The following is an 8,036-nucleotide window of genomic DNA, read 5'->3' as shown; positions in this document are numbered from 1 at the left end:
AGTATAAAACAAATCTCCATAAGTCTGTATTAATATACATGAGTGAATAAATGAATGAGAGAAAAGAGACAAGTCTTTTGTGCAGAAGTATGGCAAATAATTTACCCAGTGATTCTCCTTCAAGGAAAAGTGTCCAACTCTCCACCCTTAAGTGTGGGCTGCGACACAGCGACCTCCTTCCAAAGATTTCAGTATGAAAAGGGGAAAACGAGTAACTTTACGGTGGGGAAAGCTGACAAACACTACTTTGGTTAACAGCAAGGTTAACGTGAACAGCGATAAATCATGTTGATGGCATGTGTTCTTGATCTGATGTGCTGAGAATGCCACCGTTTCTTCCGTAGTCTTCCTCCCCAAAGCCCAGAACCCTACTCCAACCATTAAAAAAACAATGAATCACTTCTTGGTCTTTGAGTCTTTTATAGTATCTGTTCTTATCAGTTTAGTATCTGATATGTCTTCTATCGGAGGACCAAAAAAAAAGAAAAAAGAAAGAAAAGAAAAAATACTCTAGACAACCCCAACTGACAGTCTACAAATTCCCTGACCAGCTCTCCTCAAAGCTGTCAAGGTCTTCAAAATACAAGACAAGTCTGAGAAACTGTCATAGCCCAAAAGAGCCTAAAAGGACATGGACCAAATGTAACCTGTTCTTCTAGATGGGGTCCTAGAGCAGCAAAACTTAGTAAAAACTAAGGGAAGTTGAATAAAGCATGGTTTTAAGTTAATAATAATGCACTGACGTTGGATCAGTCATTGTGACAAATGTGCTCTAATAATGTGTGATGTTAACAATAGAAGCTGGGCGGAGGTAAACAGCAAATCTCTGTACCATCTTTGTCATTTTTATGGCAATCTGAAACTATCCAAAAACTTTAAAAAGTTCATTAAAAATATTAAAAATATTCCAAGCCCCATATCCCAGCCCAAATTGCTGCCTTCTCTGAAGTGGGTCAGGTGCCACGTAGTCCGGTGATGACTGTCCCTCGGGTGCACATCAACTTAGGCAGACGCTGTGTCTTGTTTCAGTCTCCTGGCCACGTCCTCATTTGGCAGGAACTTCAAAGGCACCAGGATTAGGGGCATTTCTGAACATATATCACTGTTCCTAGATTCTGACTCCCTTCCTGAAGTCCCAGGAGATCTAATTATTTATTCCTAACCCTGCCAGCTCCTTGTAACTATAATCACCACATTCCTGGCCTCTGCTCTGACCTCCTCCACTTGATATATTTCTGAAGAAGAATCAAAGCATTTTAGTTCTGCAAGGAGACTTCAACCACATGGTCAAATGCTTTCACAATGTATCTATCAGGAAACTGAGATCCAGGGAAATGGAGGGCTCAGTGCTAGTCGTGACCATATGGGCAAACTGCCCCCTGGTCTGGTATCAAGGTGGGGCTTGACCCCTTCTGGATCACCTGGCCAATCCTGACAGCAGCTCTGTTATCTGTGTTATGCGCCTTGGGGGTGCGTGTGTGCTGGAGTGTGCGCTTGTGTCTCTGTCTCTGAAGTTTGAGTCTGAAGTCCTGGAGATCTTTCTCCTCTTGTACCTCGCAGTGTTTTCTCCACGGCTACCAAATGGGAACACTTGACCAGCAGTAGAGGAACAACAATGGGCTAAAAAGACACACTTCCAGGGTTTTTGAATATTCAAAACGATTTTTCCAAATGTTTTGGGGTGAGGGGGAAGGTAAAATATCTAGTTTCTTTCTCCTTGGCCACTAAAACTCCTACAACTCCTTTCCAAAAGAGAAGATAAGCCTGTGTTTGATTCATTAGTTAATGCAGCAGTGTGAAAAATAGATTAATTTTGATTTTTAAGCCTTAGTCTGTATTTTAGAAACAGGGGTCACATTTTACTTCATCAGAATGAACCTGAGAATATTATACATTTGAATGAATCGACCATGTGAAGTTACCTCCATTTGGATGATACGGTAAAATTTTCAGAGGCAATCTCCAAGAAAACAATCTAAATTTAGAGTTGTGTTTTGGGTAAGATGTTGCAGGCTCTCAAAATAATATATTTACTCCATAACTTTTGCAAATTGTTCCTTGGCAGTCTCAACAACAATAATATAAATGGGGACTTCTCTAAAAGTCTACTACTGGTGCAGAGGTGTGGAATTCTTGACTCTTCTGTGTGGTCATATATTTGCAAGTACCCACGCTGGCAATGTGTTATTTTTTCTTTCGAAAAATCATTTTAGACAGGAAAAAAAAAGAGGATGAAATCAATTAGCACCTCCCTGAAACAATCCCACCAAATCTCACAATATGTTTTAGAAGTGGAAAAAAAAAGATATTTGGGATTAGGACGTGGCTATACACAAAAGCTTAGGATGACTTTTAAAAGTACTAATATTTCTCAGTGCTCTGCAGTCCTCAAAGGTAATCAAGTCTGATATTTACACTACCTCTCATTAATGAAGGGTAGTTGGAAGAAAGGCAGGGAGGGACAAGGGGTCCCCCCACCCGTAGAGGAAACCACCCTTAAAAGGATTTTACACCACCCTGGAAGGAGCCCTCCACCCTTTCCCACGTGATAGGTAGATGACAAAAACCTGATGGGGTGACAGGCACGTGGAGGGTTAATCAGATTTAAAAAGCCAGCCAACAAGCCCATAAAAGCCCCTAGACTTAGAAACTCCCGGTGGCAACCCTCTTGGGTCCCCTTCCTCTTTTAGAGCTTTGTACTATCACTCAGTAAACTTGCTGCCCACCGCTCTTCGTCTGGTCCGCCTCTTCATGCTTCGAAGCGGTGTGACGGAGAACCTCAGGCACTGAAGGAAAAGAAATCCTGTAGCACCATCAAAGCAATAAAACGAGAGTGTGATCACTCAGATTTCAAGGAAAAACACATTTGTGCCTGCCAACTCTCTGTGATCCCTTTTGATGTTAGCACTGAGAAAAAGGTTACTTGAAAATTGTAGCTATTTCCTAGAATTGACCATGTTAAAGTAGATCCAGATCATCTTTTTTAATAAAAATGACAGCTAAAATACTCTACAAGGATGAGAAGGAACAAACTGTCATTGCAAGCAGCAGCATGAATGAATCTCACAGACACAACGTTGAGCTAAATGAGCCAGACACAGAACACGCTGTGTGAGACCATTTGTATAAAGCCCAGAAATGGGCAGAACTGATCTACGGAGTCAGGGTGTGGTCACGCTTTGGGGATAGTGTTTGGAGGGCATGGAGAGCCTTCCGTGGTTCTCATAGTATTCTTTGTCTTGATCTGGGTGCTGGTTACACAGGTGTGTTATTTAAATTAACTGAGCTGATTGCACTTACGATATGGGCACTTCTCTCTATCTGAGTATAACATGCTTCAACAAAAAATTTAAGACACTCAGTCTTTTTTTTTTTTTTTTTTAAGATTTTATTCATTTATTTGAGACAGAGAGAATGAGAGACAGAGAGCATGAGAGGGAGGAGGGTCAGAGGGAGAAGCAGACTCCCTGCCGAGCAGGGAGCCCGAAGCGGGACTCCAGGACCATGACCTGAGCCGAAGGCAGTCGCTTAACCAACTGAGCCACCCAGGTGCCCAACTCTGTCAGTCTTTGCCTCAAGGGAGATGACTTTTTGCCTAAGGTTCTTGGTAAAGTCAATCCACATTCTATCAATTATAAACACACTAAAAGGCTCGCCTGGGTTTTAAGATTGTTCCTTTAGACATCAGCTATGGTTTAAATGATTACGAGGGTCTTTGCTAGGCAGCGATCAGAGAAAGCCACTCGCTCCAAATTCCAGCAGTTCTGGGCATCTCATTGCATTTTTTCTAATATTGGCTGTCAAAAGCATTTTGGATGTATGGAAGTCAAGGGGATTTTGCATAAAACCAGGTAGAGATTGAACTTGATTGCCTGGAAATGCTATTGTCGTATGGGCATTATTCAGTCCCACTTCCACCAAAATGAAATTGCTCTGTAGTATAGTATTTTCTTAGGGGAATGAGTCAAATATATACAGCAAGTGAAGGCCAAAAGCATCTTACTGTGTTTTTACTGTGTTGATTTCTTAGAACCCATCCAACTCCTGGCATTAAATTCACCTCAGTAAGAACTTTACTGTTATCTGGGGGACACCATACTTTTTCATTAATTCCATCCCACTTTCCTTAAAGCAAATAAGCAGGGCTGAACAAAGAATGCAAGTTTCGACTTGGCTTGCTAGTGAATAAAACTGGTATTAGCACAAATGGTTATTTAGCACTAAAAATAGTTCAGATTGTCTATCATTTCAATTTTTAAAAGAAAGCCATTTAAAATTGATCTTGAAACATGGTATTTAGTATCATTACACAGTATGTGCGACGTAGCAGGTTTGAAAATACTTGGTGGATATCCTGGAAGCTCTTATCACAGTAGACCACTGCACATTCAAAAATCTGTCCATCATTTGGTGGTTGCTATAGCAACAGCCTAATTCCAGAGAACAGGATCACTCTGCTGGCTCACGGAACTCTAGGCTTGCTTTCCTCCACTGTCAAGGCAGAAACCGCCATTTCAGGTTGGTGGGGCATAACATCTACCAGGAAATACGGTCCGGTGGCCATGAACAGAGGACCTTTCTGCAGCCTTGTGTTTATTTGCTTACAAGTTACATAATGATGCCTCACCAGGTAGATGCCTTGTAATGACTTCTTGATGCCTTGGTTTTTGATCAAGAATCTATATTAAGAAAAGCAATTTTACATCATTTAAACATCAGTTTTGCTCTTTTTCTGCTGCTGGAAATCTTGTTACCATTTCCTGGCTGTCATCAGGCCTCGTTATGCCTGGAGGGAAGTTCTGATGCTACCCATGGAAATTCCTGCTAATGTTCTCCAGATGGGATGGGCCGACAGTGGTTTCCAGGCCGGAAGCTTGCCAGGCCAGAAGCTTGCTCTGACTGACGAGGAAGAGGCTCTCTTTCGCATGTCTGATACTGGCCCACTGTCCTCCCGTGTTTCAACATGTGGATTTAATTCTGAGTCAGCACACTAGAAGTATGGCTGTCCAGTGTTCAAGCTATAAAAGCTTGAGGGCACATAGGAATAAATCCAGGAGGCACAACAAGTGTCTCTTTAGAACTGTATAGCTTTTTGCCCTTAATACCTTTAAAAATATCCATTAAAAAGTAAAGACAGTAAAAATGTCTCTTTGTGTGATGGATTTATGGGTTGTGATATTTTTCTTTTCTTTTATTCAGTTTTCTACAACCATGACATATTAATAAAAAAATGTATACCTTAATATTTAAATTATTGCAATTTTAACTCTTCATCTTGCAATAGTTTTTTTTTTTTTAAGATTTATTAATTTATTTTAAAGAGAGAAAGAGAGAGAAGAGCACTGCCAGGCTCGATCTCACCACCTATGAGATCACCTGAGCCAAAACCAAGAGTCGAACGCTTAACCAACTGAGCCATCCAGGTGTCCCCATCTTGCAATAGTTTTAAATCTATAAAAAAGTTGCCAAAGTAGAACAAAGAATTCTCCTTCACCAAACCACATCAGGTGTTAACAGTTTCTAAAACCACAGTACAATTATTAAAAGCTTATTTATTCATTGAAATTCTACAGTATGGAGGTGGTTTCCCTCTATCTATCTATCATCTATCTATCATCTATCTATCTATCTATCTATCTATCTATCTATCTATCTATCTGTCCCTCTCATCTATCTTTATGTCAATATGGATATTTTCATTCTATGGATTAGAATCCCTTTCTATAATTGTTTTATTTCTCAAATTATCCCAAATTTGGCCATTGGGAGCCTTTTCAAGTTGTCTCACATGTCCTTTTGCCATCAACGACAGTGTCGTTCTTTGAGCACTGCCTTATTCTTTGGTGCTTTAGGATACTTCTAGCTTGTCAATGAAGGTGATGTGGAAAAGGGAGCTTTCTACCTGCACCTGGGAAAACGCAAGGATTAGGACGAGCAAAAATAGGGAACGGTCATGGGAGAGGCACTACTTCTGTGTGTAATGCTTAGGGATTAAGAACAACAAAAACCTGTGCCAAAGTAAAAAGAAAAGATGTTCAAAATTCATCTTGAACTTTCTTTGCCTCAGGCCCGGAATTCAGTCATTAGCTCTGAAAATCTCTGTTTTTCATTTATGTATGGATATGTGTATGTACATATGTATGTATTTGTTTATTTATTGAAGAATAGTATTTGGAAAACAAAATCAGAGTGCTAGATGAATTATAGTTTATTTAAAACAGAATCTCAGAGATAATTTTATTGGTTCATCTTTTTTTTGCTGTTATTAAAAATTATGCTTCAGAACAAGATGTTATTTAAAAATGGTACTCCTGGTACAGAGTATCATATTTTTTTTAAATGCTATTTCCTTTCTGATTACAAAAGGGATACATGTGCACTGTGGAAAAATTTTTAAATAGAGCAAAGTACCAATAAAGAAGTAAAACAATTTAGTTCTCATTCCCAAGTGCTAATCACAGTTAATGTTTTAAAAATTTATCCTTTTTTTCTTTGAATTTTTATACACTAAATAAGAAAATGTATTGTGCATAATGCTATAATTTGCTTTTTAAAATTCAACAATATGTTTTTGAACATTTCTAGGCTATTAAAAATTCTCCTAAAACATTCTTTTCATGAGTGTATAATATTAAATTTTATTGACTCTATTTCTTGGAAATTTATGATATTTTTTGGTTTTTAATTTTATATGTAATCTGACAACAAATATTCTTATACATAAATCTTTGAGCTCATCTCTGTATATTGCAGGTCACATTTAAAATTAAAAAAATATTTTCTTAATTTTTCTATAAACTGGTTTATAAATAACGTGCCCTAATAATTTTTAAATTAGGGATGGGAGTTTTCCAGAATGCTATATAAATAGGTTACTACTTTTTAGTAGGTTGCCAAATTCAGAACCTAATTAGTTTTCTATCTCTAGCCTGTGCTTACCAGGAGATATACATATACATATACATATATATATATTCTTACATAAATATATTCCTACATAATATATTCTTACATAAATACATATTTACATAAATACATTCTATACATACACATATATATATTCTTATAATGGATATGAATCCTTATATACAGTACTGTCATTGAATTGCTATTTTGTCTATCTATCATCTATCTATCATCTGTCTATTTATCATCTATCTATGATCTATCTATCTATCTGTCTATCATCTATTGTTTTACTACACTGTACTAAAACAATGGTTTTAGAAGTCAATTCAACTTTGGTCAGTATGTATGTAAGTGTTCATACCTGTTATGATAAGAATTTCACACACACAGAAATGAATTTCACAATTATTGTTCATAACATAATTGATAGCATTGTGGATCTTAATTCTCCATTCGTGATACATTTTGGGATGGTCAGAAATTTATTTGCTATCATTTAAACATCCCTGAAATGGAAATCCCATAGCAAGGAGCTCAGTCTTCAGAAGATATACAAGTGAGTTGGGTTGATGGTAGCTGTGGTTGAAACCAAGTTTTATACAATTGAATACTTACAAGAGTGTTATGAACTCTGGGTGCTGTAGGGATTTTAAAGAAAAGGGGCAGTGTATGGATTGCATATTCCTGCCTGGCTTCTGGGAGGCAGTTGAATTTGTACCATTCTGAAATATAGCTCAACTTCACTAGGGCAAAGCTTGTATCTTCACAGTAAGAATGAACAGGTGAAAAGAGTCAGGGAGGGCATTTCATGAGTGGGGAATGACAGGAGTTTCTTGAGCGACGAGCCTGGTAAAATCGTCTCCTGTGCTTTACTCTCTAAACAGCCTTCCTTACATCTGAAGAGCTTTCTTCAAAGATGGGTAAGCCAAAACCAAATGTCAAATCCTGAGCCTAAAGCAAAGTTTTTTCATTTTCCCAAACAATGAAAAATCAGTAAGACTTGGATTATGAAGAGACTGAACATCACATATTGTCATGAATTTTTGCAATGTGCTCGATGTCAATAGTGTATCACAGTCCATTGTGTGACGAGTTAGTACTTATTTTGTCCAATTTTTATTTCTTAA

At 38.0% G+C, this 8,036-nt stretch overlaps 1 pseudogene; it reads left to right on the top strand.

Annotated features, from left to right (window-relative positions):
* The first annotated feature begins 395 nt into the window (after positions 1-395).
* On the top strand, positions 396-524 carry LOC115938540 (U2 spliceosomal RNA; annotated as a pseudogene).
* Positions 525-8,036: the final 7,512 nt, after the last annotated feature.

The sequence above is a fragment of the Leptonychotes weddellii genome, chromosome 10 (assembly GCF_054177405.1).
Source record: "Leptonychotes weddellii isolate Sample4059 chromosome 10, ASM5417740v2, whole genome shotgun sequence".
NCBI lineage: Eukaryota > Metazoa > Chordata > Mammalia > Carnivora > Phocidae > Leptonychotes > Leptonychotes weddellii.
This window is presented reverse-complemented; position numbering and strand designations above follow the sequence as displayed.